Raw genomic sequence first — 14,088 nt, forward strand, 5'->3', positions numbered from 1 at the left:
ACTTGGAAAAGCTCTTTACTTGAACAACAGCTTGAAAACATATTATCCTGAATTTCTAATTGTTTGTATTTAACGGGATACGTGACATATAATTCCCTTATTTTTGGATAATTAGGATTCTTGTGGCATATAAACTGGAATTTGATCATCACCTTTTAATTGGAATTAATTGACCAAGAAATTGGTAGTTAATGAATTTTAGAGGAGACTAGGAAGGTCTATGGAATTAGGGTCTAGTCACATATAGTTTGCCATGAATTAAATCTTGCATGATTAAAATAGTTAGTAAGAAAAATTAATCTAAAAAATAGATAACTCCGAAGCCTTAACTGTTTTCTCCATATTTTATTCCCAACTTATTTATTTATCTATCCTTTTGATATTCTGAGTTCGAACTTAAACTTTTTGAACATCCAAACACTCTTTTCTGTTTGCCTAACTAAGCCAATCAATCAATCATTGTTGCTTGATCCATCAATCCTCGTGGGATCGACCCTTACTCACGTAAGGTATTACTTTGTACGACCCGGTGCACTTGCCAGTTAGTTTGTGGGTTATAAAATACAGCATCAATTAGCTAATGGCATCCATTGGACAGCTGGCATCTTCTGTCGACTAGCTGAGGTTAGAGCACCAGGACCACTCAGCCCTCTTCCATCAGCTAGTGAAGGAACAATAGAGTTAGAGGAGAGACTTGGATTAGCTAAGGCATTGGAGAGGATTCCCAGGAGGGAGCAACAGCCACCAAGACTGAGGTGGTTGAGTTTTATTATCTGCTTTTCTATTTTTTTTTCTGTTCTTCAGTATTTTATCTTATTTTCTGTTTTTTATTTAAAGCCTTTGCATGATCATTAGTAGTATTTTGTTGCTTTCTATTTTAGTCATTTATTTTGATATTTTATGTTTATTTTGAAAAATGTCTCTTGTATTACTCACTGAGCTTCAAAAATCAAAAGAAAAAGAAAAGAAGTAGCAAAATGCATGAGACTTAAGTTATATATTATGAGTTATTCTGGTTACTCTAATGTGGTGGTATTATCTTTGATTCTGAGGTACAGAAACTTAGAAAAATATTATAGATTCTCTAAACTAAGTAAGACATTGATCCTTGAAGCAACACGAATATCACAAAGAGAAAAAGAAAAATAAAAGGGAAGATCCAAGGTTTTGAGCATCAATGGTTAGGAAGGTCAAGTTTGATTAAAAGCTCAAAAGAGTAGTTTTTCTATCCATATGCTTGTGGTGTGAATGTGTCAAGTAACCCTTAAGACAGATCACTAAAGGTCGAGACCAAATACAAGTACAGAGTATGCCAAAGGCTCTGAGCACCACTAACTGAGAGAAATTAAAAGAAATATTAGAACTCAAATAGTTCCTTAGTTAAGTGCTTGTGGTATTCTTTTGTCAAGCTAAGCTTGAGACAAAACACTTAGAGTCACAGATAGAGTCAAGGTGCAAAGTACCAAGAAAAAGATAAGAAAAAGCTATGTTCAAGGATCAATCAGAGCTTAAGGAAGAAGAGAATCCTTAATATCATCTGGGTTCTAGCTCTGAGAGATATCAACATTTCTAAGCTTCAAAGGATAGTGAGATACCGAACCTATTTAGAATCATAGTGTCTTTAACCCCACTCAGTTATTGGACATGAGCTTAAATGAACACTCGTGTCTTTAGATAAGCAACAGTTCAAGTTTGGTGTTGTGATGTGTGAGCATCTTTTCTTTATTTTCTATTTATTTTAGATACAAATTTATGGAGTTTTAATCTTATTTTAGTGTTTTAAACCTATTTGGATGCTACTTTAAGTTACTTTGGTGTTTTGATTATTTCAGGTGAAGTTCGGATCAGTTTGGCAGAGTTCATGTGCAAGAAAAGAAGAAGAATCCAATTCTGCTAAGTTGGCACTAAACGCGAACCTGGGCATTTAGCACCAGCAACTCAGCAGCATTAGGGAGCATTCTGCATACTAGGGCGCTAAATGCCAAGCCTGACGTTTAGCGCCAGCAAGCCAGAGATGAAGGGAAGCTTCCTTCCCATAAGGACGCTAAACACTGGTTCTGGCGTCTAGCGCCAAGGATCCGGATCACACTTTTCAAATAGAGTATCTTTAGTTGGATTTAGCTTTTAACTATTGTTTTATCTCTTATTTTCGTAATTTTTAATTACAAACAACATCTTTTAGCTTTAGAATTTATTATTTTATTTTAGTTCTAAATCAAATTAGGTTAGATAAAAAAGGAAAAAGATTATGCCCTTTGGGGGATCTTCTCACTTCCGCACTCTCACATTTTCTGAACCCTAGTTTTTCTCTGAAGCATGAGCCACTAAACCTCATTGGTTAAGGTTATGATCTCTATTTATCACTATGGATTAAGATTATTATTCTTCTATTTTAATTAATGCATTGATTCAGTTTCAAGGATTACTTTCGTTCTTTATTTTATGAATCTGAGTAGATCGGGAGAATAACTCTTATTTTATATGCGTTCTTGTGATTCCTGGAAGATTTATCTCACTTGAACAATAATTTGAAAGTAAATTCCTCCTAAATTGCTAATTACTTGGACTTAACAGGATACGTGACATATAATCCTTTTATATCTGGGTAATTAGGATTTTTGTGGCTATAAATTAGAATTGAACTTAACTCTCTAATTGAAATTAAGTGAGCAAGACATTGGCGGTTAACTGGGTTAGGAGAGACTAAATCACTAAGACATTAGGGTTTAGTCACTAACAGTTTGCCATAAAATGAATCTTGGATGATTAAATTAGTTGGTAAAAAAACTTAATCCGGAATGATAAATATCTTCGATACCTTAACTATTTTTCTCATTTTCTACATCTAATCCACTGTTTGCTTTCTTATTCTCTGAAGTACTGTTTAATGCTTTTGAACCCCAAAACATCACTTTCTGTTTGCCTGACTAAGGAATCATTCGACCATTGTTGCTTAATCCATCAATCCTTGTGGGATCGACCCTCACTCATATGAGGTATTACTTGGTATGACCCGGTGCACTTGCCAGTTAGTTTGTGATTTTGAAATACCGCACCACACCTTATATAAATTCAGAATGAACCGAAACTACTTAATGATTATGTTCGAAAACAAGAACACAAAAAAATTGAATCATGAACAAAAATACATCTAAATCCATTAAATAATTTTGCAGCATTATGCATATCTTCTTCTTTATTTGATTTTTTTATGTTTTTAGTATTGTTAAGAGGGTAAAACAAGAAGAATTATGAGAAGAAAAAGCAAGAATGAGAAGATGAACATGAAAAAAAAAGAAGAAGAATATGATGAGGAGTTTTGAGAAATTTTGTATTCTTGTGTTTTGAGGAATTTTTTTATTCTTGTTTCTTCTTTTTTTGTTTGATTTTTCTTCCCTTTTTCTTGGTTTTATTCCTCTCAAGAGATGATGTGAGGAGGAAGAGTTTTAAATTGTGCAGAACAACGAGACCAAATGTACCTTAATTCACTCAGAAATGAATCAAAATTACATCGAGGATGATCTTAAAATTAATTTCGGAATGAACCAAAATTACTTAATGATTACGATACACAAATAAACTCGTTTCAAAATAAGCACAGACCAAGTGCACATTATTTAAATCCAGAATGAACCGAAATTACTTAATGATTGCGTTAAAAAATAAGCACACAAACAAAATTGAATGATCATAAATTCACTCAGAAATGAACCAAAATTACATCCAGAATGAACCAAAAATTAAATTTCAAATAAATTAAAATTACTTAATGATAACAATACACAAACAAACTCGTTTCAAAACAAGCACAGACCAAGTGCACCTTATTTAAATCCAGAATAAACTGAAATTACTTAATGATTACGTTCGAAAACAAGCACACAAACAAAATTAAATCATGAACAAAAACACATCCAAATCCATTAAGTGATTTTGTAGCATTATGCATTTTTTCTTCTTTGTTTAATTTTTTCATATTTTTATTATTGTTAAGACAGTAAAACAAGAAGAATTATGAGAAAAAAAAAAGAAGGAGAAGATGAACAAGACAAGAAGAAGAAGAATATGATGAGAAGTTTTGAGGAGTTTTTTATTGTTGTTTTTTTCTTTTTTGTTTACTTTTTCTTCTATTTTTCTTGGTTTTATTCCTCTCAATAGAGGATGTGAGGAGGAAAAGTTTTGAATTGTGTAGAACAACGAGGCCAAATGTGCCTTAATTTACTTAGAAATGAACCAAAATTAATGAGCAGATAATTAAATTCTAAATTAACCAAAATTACTTAATGACGACGATACACAAACAAATTAATTTCAAAATAAGCACAAACCAAATGCACCTTATTTAAATCCAGAATGAACCAAAAATTAAATTTCAAATGAACCAAAATTACTTAATAATGACGATACACAAACAAACTATTTTTAAAATAAGCACAGACCAAATCAATTTTGATAAAAAAACACATCCAAATCAATTTTTGGATCAGGCAATGTCATCAATATGGCAAAAATTCGATGATAATGATAACAATAATGATGATAACGATAATGAAGATACGTATTAGAAGAAGACAATAACGATAACGTCGATGATGAAAAGGGGGAAAAGAAGAAATTCCAATAAGAAAAGAAGAAGGAGGAGGAGGAAGAGGAGGAGGAGGAGGTGGTGGAGGTGCTGTTGGTGGGCGACGGTAATGAAATTGAAAAAATAATGAAAAAGGAGGACAAGAAGAAGAAGATGTAGAATCGCGTGTGAAGAAAAATGTGCGTGCTTGAATTTGAAAGAAAAAGAAAAAGAAGAAGTGCATGAATCTAAGGAAGCCTTTGGAAGAGAGTTAGACACTCAGAAACTGATACTGAGAGATTGAAATTGGGAGACTGACATCCTATTTGTTTTAGAATAAAAGTAAAGACTGAAATGTTTAAAATTACAATAATACCCTTAAATTTAAAATCTAACCCTAACCCAAACCAATTTTCATTTTTATCAAACTCCGGCCCCTTTCTTCTCTCCCATGAAATTGTAACAAAGAAGGGAAGGAATCCCCCGGTCTTCATTGCCACCGGCAGTGGTGTTGTTGCTGCTGTGGTTGTGCCTCTGGGTCTGCGTTACTACCGCCCGCATCATTCACCTCACCGCGGTCCCTCACAAAGCCCACATTGCTCCCATTTCTTTCCTCGCCGTCCGTCATTCACCTTGCCAGCTCACCTCTCCGGTCTCCAGCCTCCGCTTACCTCACAGTCCCTCACCTTCCTCCCTCATCGTCTCTCTTTGGTAAGTCCTCCTCTCCTCCTCACTCACTACTTACTACTGCAGTGTTTCTTTTGCTAACTTTTGGGAGTGAATTTTTATGATTTTTTTATGTTAAAACAGTTAAAATAAACTTAAATTATCATAATTTATGATTGTTGTTGATGGTTGATAATCTGATTTTGTGTTATTGGAGGTATATAAATACGAATGAGAAGATGAAGGAGTGAGAGGCTGCTAACACTGAAGTCCTAATTTGATTTGAAGAAAGAATAAAGTTGGAATTAATTAATTAGAATGAAATATTTTAGGTGTAAAATGTTATTAAAATTTCCGTCCTCGTCTCCAAAAATTTCAATCTCCTGTGTCCTCACTTTTTGGAGGTATTGAAATATTGAAATTTTGAGGACAGAGACTAAAACTTTAGTACTAATCTCTAGACCAACAAATATAAAATTGAGTCACAGTTCTCCAGTCTCCATTCTAGTACCTTGGTGCGCGAAATTGTGAACAATACTTTTTCACAACTCAAATAATCCCCGGTAATGGCTCCAAGAACTTGGTGGCTCAATACCATGGCATTACACAACTTCGCACAACTAACCAGCAAGTGCACTGGGTCGTCCAAGTAATAAACCTTACGTGAGTAAGGGTCGATCCCACGGAGATTGTTAGTATTGAAGCAAGCTATGGTCATCTTGTAAATCTTAGTCAGGCAAACTCAGATGTATATGGTGATGAACGAAAATAACATAAAAGATAAGGATAGTGATACTTATGTATATCATTGGTGTAAGAGCTTCAGACAAGTGTATGAAGATGCCTTCCCTTCCGTCTCTCTGCTTTCCTAATGCCTTCATCCAATCCTTTCTTACTCCTTTCCATGGCAAGCTCGTGTAAGGTTTCACTGTTGTCAGCAGCTACCTCCCATCCGCGCAGTGAAAGCTAATGCACACACTCTGTCACAGTGCTGCCAATCACCGGTTTGGTTCCCTCCCCTACCGGAATAGAATAACTCTTTTGCGTCTGTCACTAACGCCCAGTAGGTTACAGGTTTGAAGCACGTCACAGTCATTCAGTCATTGAATCCTACTCAGAATACCACAGACAAGGTTTAGACCTTCCGGATTCTCTTGAATGCCGCCATCAGGTCCTGCCTATACCACGAAGATTCCGAAGAATCCAAGAGATATTCACTAAGCCTCAGATGCTTGTAGAACAAGAATGGTTGTCAGTCACCTTGTTCATGGTGAGAATGGTGATGGGCGTCAATCATCACCTTCATCATGTTGAAGAACAAGTGATATCTTGGATAAAGAACAAGCGGAATTGAATGGAAGAACAATAGTAATTGCATTAACACTCGAGGTACAGCAGAGCTCCACACCTTAATCTATGGTGTGTAGAAACTCCACCGTTGAAAATACATAAGCATAAGGTCCAGGCATGGCCGAATGGCCAGCCTCCCAATGATCTAAGATAGCATAAAACTCAAAGATAGCTACCAAGATGTTCCAAGATGTGTTAGTAAAAGGTCCTACTTATAGAAAACTAGTACATAGATGAGTAAATGACATAAAAATCCACTTCCGGGCCCACTTGGTGTGTGCTTGGGCTGAGCAATGAAGAAATTTCGTGTAGAGACTCTCCTTGGAGTTAAACGCCAGCTTTAGTGCCAGTTTGGGCGTTTAACTCCCAATTAGGTGCCAGTTCCAGCGTTTAACGCTGGGATTTCTTGAGGTGACTTTGAACGCCGGTTTGGGCCATCAAATCTTGGGCAAAGTATGGACTATCATATATTGCTGGAAAGCCCAGGATGTCTACTTTCCAACGCCGTTGAGAGCGCGCCAATTGGGCTTCTGTAGCTCCAAAAAATCCGCTTCGAGTGCAGGGAGGTCAGAATCCAACAGCATCTGCAGTCCTTTTTGGTCTCTGGATCAGATTTTTGCTCAGGTCCCTCAATTTCAGCCAGAAAATACCTGAAATCACAGAAAAACACACAAACTCATAGTAAAGTCCAGAAAAGTGAATTTTAACTACAAACTAATAAAAATATACTAAAAACTAACTAGATCATATCAAAAACATACTAAAAACAATGCCAAAAAGCATACAAATTATCCGCTCATCACAACACCAAACTTAAATTGTTGCTTGTCCCCAAGCAACTGAAAATCAAATAAGATAAAGGAAGAGAATATGCAATGAATTCCAAAAACATCTGTGAAGATCAGTATTAATTAGATGAGCGGGGCTTTTAACTTTTTGCCTCTGAACAGTTTTGGCACCTCAATCTCTCCTTTGAAATTCAGAATGGTTGGCTTCTTTAGGAACTTAGAATCCAGATAGTGTTAATGATTCTCCTAGTAAAGTATGATGATTCTTGAACATAGCTATTTATTGAGTCTTGGCTGTGGCCCAAAGCACTCTGTCTTTCCAGTATTACCACCGGATACATACATGCCACAGACACATAATTGGGTGAACCTTTTCAGATTGTGACTTAGCTTTGCTAAAGTCCCCAATTAGAGGTGTCAAGGGTTCTTAAGCACACTCTTATTTGCCTTGGATCACAACTCTTATTATTATTTTTTTTCGTTTTCTCTTTTTTTTTCGGTTTTTTTTTTTTTTGAATAGCAATGCTTTTTCTTGCTTCAAGAATCATTTTATTGATTTTTCAGATCCTCAATAACATGTCTCCTTTTTCATCATTCTTTCAAGAGCCAACATTCATGAACCACAAATTCAAGATACATATGCACTGTTTAAGCATACATTCAGAGAACAAAAATATTGCCACCACATCAAAATAATTAAACTATTATAAAATTCAAAATTCATGCAATTCTTCCTTTTTCAATTAAGCACATTTTTATTCAAGAAAGGTGATGGATTCATAGGACATTCATAACTTTAAGGCATAGACACTAAGACACTAATGATCATAAGACACAAGCATGGATAACATAAAGCAAAAATCGAAAAACAAAGGAATAAAGAACAAGGAAATCAAGGAACGGGTCCACCTCAGTGATGGCGGCTCTTCCTTGCTTTTGAAGGTCCTATGGAGTGCTTGAGCTCCTCAATGTCTCTTCCTTGCCTTTGTTGCTCCTCTCTCATGATTCTTTGTTCTTCTCTAATTTCATGGAGGAGAATGGAGTGTTCTTGGTGCTCCACCCTTAGTTGTCCCATATTGGAACTCAACTCTCTTAGGGAGGTGTTTAGTTGCCCCCAATAGTCTTGTGGAGGAAAATTCATCCCTTGAGGAATCTTAGGGATCTCATGATGAGTGGGATCTCTTGTGTACTCCATCCTTTTCTTAGTGATGGGCTTGTCCTCATCAATGGTGATGTCTCCCTCTATGTCAACTCCCACTGAATAACAGAGGTGACAAATGAGGTGAGGAAAGGCTAACCTTGCCAAGGTAGAGGTCTTGTCCGCCACCCTATAGAGTTCTTGGGCTATAACCTCATGAACCTCTATTTCTTCTCCAATCATGATGCTATGAATCATGATGGCCCGGTCTATGGTAACTTCGGACCGGTTGCTAGTGGGAATGATTGAGCGTTGTATGAACTCTAACCATCCTCTAGCCACGGGTTTGAGGTCATGCCTTCTCAATTGGACCGGCTTTCCTCTTGAATCTTGCTTCCATTGTGCGCCCTCTTCACATATGACTGTGAGGACTTGGTCCAACCTTTGATCAAAGTTGACCCTTCTAGTGTAAGGATGCTCATCTCCTTGCATCATAGGCAAGTTGAACGCCACCCTCACACTTTCCGGACTAAAATCCAAGTATTTCCCCCGAACCATAGTAAGATAATTCTTTGGATCCGGGTTCACACTTTGGTCATGGTTCTTGGTGATCCATGCATTGGCATAGAACTCTTGAACCATCAAGATTCCGACTTGTTGAATGGGGTTGGTAAGTACTTCCCAACCTCTTCTTCGGATCTCATGGCGGATCTCCGGATATTCACCCTTTTTGAGTAAAAAAGGGGACTTCGGGGATCACCTTCTTCAAGGCCACAACTTCATAGAAGTGGACTTGATGCACCCTTGAGAGGAATCTATCCATCTCCCATGACTCGGAGGTGGAAGCCTTTGCCTTCCCTTTCCTCTTTCTAGAGGTTTCTCCGGCCTTGGATGCCATAAATGGTTATGAAAAAGCAACGCTTTTACCACACCAAACTTAAATGTTTGCTCGTCCTCGAGCAAAAGAAGAAAGAAGAGAGAAGAAGAAGAAATGAGGAAGAGGGAGATGGTAGTGTGTTCGGCCAAGAAGGGAAGAAAGGGTGTTTAGGTTGTGGAAAATGAAGGGGTAAGAGGGGTTTATATAGGAAAGAGGGGGATGAGGGTTCGGCCATTTGAGGGTGGGTTTGGGAGGGAAAGTGGTTTGAATTTGAAGGGTGAGGTTGGTGGGGTTTTATGAAGGATGGATGTGAGTGGTGAAGAGAAAGATGGGATTTGATAGGTGAGGGGTTTTTGGGGAAGAGGTGTTGAGGTGATTGGTGAATGGGGGAAGAAGAGAGAGAGTGATGGTAGGGTCCTGTGGGGTCCACAGATCCTGTAGTGTCAAGGAAAAGGCATCCTTGCACCAAATGGCATCAAAATCCACGTTTTGAGCCTTTTCTGGCGTTAAACGCCGGGCTGGTGCCCATTCCTGGCGTTTAACGCCAGGTTTTTGCCCTTTACTAGCGTTTAACGCCAGTCTGGTGCCCCTTTCTGGCGTTAAACGCCCAGAATGGTGCCAGACTGGGCGTTAAACGCCCAACAGCTAGGCTGACTGGCGTTTAAACGCCAGCAGCATCTTCCTCCAGGGTGTGCTGTTTTTCTTCCTGTTTTTCATTCTGTTTTTGCTTTTTTCATTGTTTTTGTGACTTCTTATGATCATCAACCTACAAAAAAAAGATAAAATAACAAAAGAAAATAATTAATTATAAAACATTGGGTTGCCTCCCAACAAGCGCTTCTTTACTGTCATTAGCTTGACAGAGGACTCTCATGGAGCCTCAGAGATGCTCAGAACCGTGTTGGAACTTCCCAACACCAAACTTAGAGTTTGAATGTGGGGGTTCAACACCAAACTTAGAGTTTGATTGTGGCCTTCCAACACCAAACTTAGAGTCTGACTGTGGGGGCTCTGTTTGTCTCTGATTTGAGGGAAGCTCTTCAAGCTTCCTCTCCATGGTGACAGAGGGATATCCTTGAGCCTTAAACACATAGGATTCTTCATTCACGTGAATGATCAGTTCACCTCCATCAACATCAATCACAGCCTTTGCTGTGGCTAGGAAGGGTCTGCCAAGGATGATGGATTCATCCATGCACTTCCCAGTCTCTAGGACTATGAAGTCAGTAGGGATGTAATGGTCTTCAATCTTCACCAAAACATTCTCTACAAGTCCATGAGCTTGTTTTCTTGAATTGTCTGCCATCTCTAATGAGATTCTTGCAGCTTGTACCTCAAAGATCCCTAATTTCTCCATTACAGAGAGGGGCATGAGGTTTACACTTGACCCTAAGTCACACAAGGCCTTCTTGAAGGTCATGGTGCCTATGGTACAAGGTATAGAAAACTTCCCAGGATCCTGCCTCTTTTGAGGCAGTTTCTGCCTAGACAAGTCATCCAGTTCTTTGGTGAGCAAAGGTGGTTCATCCTCCCAAGTCTCATTTCCAAATAACTTGTCATTTAGCTTCATGATTGCTTCAAGGTATTTAGCAACTTGCTCTTCAGTGACATACTCATCCTCTTCAGAGGAAGAATACTCATCAGAGCTCATGAATGGCAGAAGTAAGTCCAATGGAATCTCTATGGTCTCATTTTGAGCCTCAGATTCCATTGTTCCTCATTGAGGAACTCAGAGGAGATTGGTGCACGCCCATTGGGGTCTTCCTCAATGGCGTCCACCTCCTCTCTTTCCTCTCCATATTCGGCCATGGTTATGGCTTTGCACTCTCCTTTTGGATTTTCTTCTGTATTACTTCGGAGAGTGCTAGGAGGGAGTTCAGAAATTTTCTTGCTCAGCTGTCCCACTTGTCCTTCCAAATTTCTGATGGAGGACCTTGTTTCATTCATGAAACTTTGGGTGGTTTTGATTAGATCAGAGACCATTGTTGCTAAGTCAGAAGTACTCTGCTTAGAACTCTCTGTCTATTGCTGAGAAGATGATGGAAAAGGCTTGTTATTGCCAGGCCTATTTCTTCCACCATTATTGTTGTTGAAACCTTGTTGAGGTCTCTCTTGATTCTTCCATGAGAAATTTGGGTGATTTCTCCATGAAGAATTATAGGTGTTTCCATAGGGTTCTCCTAGGTAATTCACCTCTTCCATGGAAGGGTTCTCAGGATCATAAGCTTCTTCTTCAGATGAAGCATCCTTAGTACTGCTTGGTGCATTTTGCATTCCAGACAGACTTTGAGAAATCAAATTGACTTGTTGAGTCAATATTTTACTCTGAGCCAAAATGGCATTCAGAGTATCAATCTCAAGAACTCCTTTCTTCTGACTTGTCCCATTGTTCACAGGATTCCTTTCAGAAGTGTACATGAATTGGTTATTTGCAACCATTTCAATCAATTCTTGAGCTTCTGTAGGCGTCTTCTTCAGATGAAGAGATCCTCCAGCAGAGCTATCCAAAGACATCTTGGATATTTCAGATAGACCATCATAGAAGATACCTATGATGCTCCATTCAGAAAGCATGTCTGAGGGACATCTTCTGATTAATTGTTTGTATCTTTCCCAAGCTTCATAGAGGGATTCTCCATCCTTCTGTCTGAAGGTTTGGACTTCCACTCTAAGCTTACTCCATCTTTGTGGTGGAAAGAACTTTGCCAAGAAGGCATTGACTAGCTTTTCCCAAGAGTCCAGGCTTTCCTTAGGTTGAGAGTCCAACCATGTCCTAGCTCTGTCTCTTACAGCAAAAGGGAATAGCATCAGTCTATAGACCTCAGGGTCAACCCCATTAGTCTTGACTGTGTCACAGATTTGCAAGAACTCAGCTAAAAACTGATGAGGATCTTCCATTGGAAGTCCATGGAACTTGCAATTCTGTTGCATTAGAGAAACTAATTGAGGCTTTAGCTCAAAGTTGTTTGCTCCAATGGCAGGGATAGAGATGCTTCTCCCATAGAAATCAGGAGTAGGTGCAGTAAAGTCACCCAACACCTTCCTTGCATTGTTGGCATTGTTGTTGTTTTCGGCTGCCATGTGTTCTTCTTCTTTGAAGAATTCGGTCAGGTCCTCTAAAGAGGGTTGAGCCTTAGCTTCTCTTAGCTTTCGCTTCAAGGTCCTCTCAGGTTCAGGGTCAGCTTCAACAAAAATGCCTTTGTCTTTGTTCCTGCTCATATGAAGAAGAAGAGAACAAGAAAATATGGAATCCTCTATGTCACAGTATAGAGATTCCTTGAGGTGTCAGAGGAAGAAGAGGAATAGAAGACAGAAGTAGAAAATTCGAACTTATCAAAGAAGATGGAGTTCGAATTTTGCATTAAGGGATAGTGTTAGTCCAAAAGTAGAAGGATGTGAGAAGAAGGGAAGTAATTTTCGAAAATTTAAGTAAGAGATTTTGAAAACATTTTGAAAAACACTAATTGATTCTCAAAAACTAAGAATAGAAAAAGAATCAAGTGATTTTTGAAAAAGATTTGAAATTAGAAATCAAAAAGATATGATTGAAAACTTATTTTGAAAAAGATGTGATTGAAAAATTATGGTTTTAAAAAGATATGATTGAAAAGATATGATTTGAAAACAATTTTAAAAGATATGATTTGAAAACAATTTTAAAAAGATTTGATTTTAAAAATTAATGACTTGCCTAACAAGAAAAGATATGATTCAAACATAAAACCTTCCTCAAGGCAAAAAATGTTCAATCAAATCATTAATTGTTAGTAAGTATCTTTGAAAAAGGAAAGAAATTGATTTTGAAAACATTTGATTGAAAAGATATGATTTGAAAAAGATTTGATTTTGAAAAACTTTGAAAACTTGAAAAAAAATTGATTTTGAAAACAAAATCTTCCCCTAGCACCATCCTGGCGTTAAACGCCCAGAATGTGCACATTCTGGCGTTTAACGCCCAAACTACTACCCTTTTGGGCGTTAAACGCCCATCCAGGCACCCTGGCTGGCGTTTAAACGCCAGTCTGTCTTCTTCACTGGGCATTTTTGAATGCCCAGCTTTTTCTGTATGATTCCTCTGCAGTATGTTCTGAATCTTCAATTCTCTGTATTATTGACTTGAAAAGACACAAATTAAAAATATTTTTGGATTTTTAATAATAAGGAATAATCAAAAATGCAACTAAAATCAAATAACAATGCATGCAAGACACCAAACTTAGCAGTTTGTATACTACTGACACTAACAGAATGAGAATGCATATGAGAAACAACAAAACACTCAAGTCAATAGAATTCAAAGATCAAAACAAGGAAATCATCAAGAACAACTTGAAGATTAATTAAGACACATGCATAAATTCGAAAAATGCAAGAAAAACAGAAACATGCAATTGACACCAAACTTAAGATGAGACTCTAGACTCAAACAAAAAATATTTTTGGTTTTTATGATTTTGTAATTTTTTTGGCTTTTTCGAAAATTAAGTGTAAAAGAAAATAAAGGTATCAAAATTCTTAATGAGAATTCCAGGAATCATGCAATGTTAGTCTAAAGCTTTAGTCTAAAGGAATTAGACATGGCCGGCTAAGCTTCAGCAGGACATTGCATTCAAGAGCTAAATTGATGAGGATCAATCAGCTTTGGTGATGATAAGAACATCACCTTGAAACACTAGAATTCATTCTTAAGAACTCTGAAGAAAAA

At 37.6% G+C, this 14,088-nt stretch overlaps 1 non-coding gene across 1 annotated transcript; it reads left to right on the forward strand.

Moving 5' to 3' along the window:
- Positions 1 to 11,951: 11,951 nt before the first annotated feature.
- LOC130959092 (small nucleolar RNA R71) lies at positions 11,952 to 12,059 on the forward strand. Its single transcript, XR_009078187.1, has one exon. It is a non-coding gene; the product is annotated as a small nucleolar RNA R71 (small nucleolar RNA).
- Positions 12,060 to 14,088: the final 2,029 nt, after the last annotated feature.

The sequence above is a fragment of the Arachis stenosperma genome, chromosome 10 (genome assembly GCF_014773155.1).
Source record: "Arachis stenosperma cultivar V10309 chromosome 10, arast.V10309.gnm1.PFL2, whole genome shotgun sequence".
Classification (NCBI taxonomy): Eukaryota; Viridiplantae; Streptophyta; class Magnoliopsida; order Fabales; family Fabaceae; genus Arachis; species Arachis stenosperma.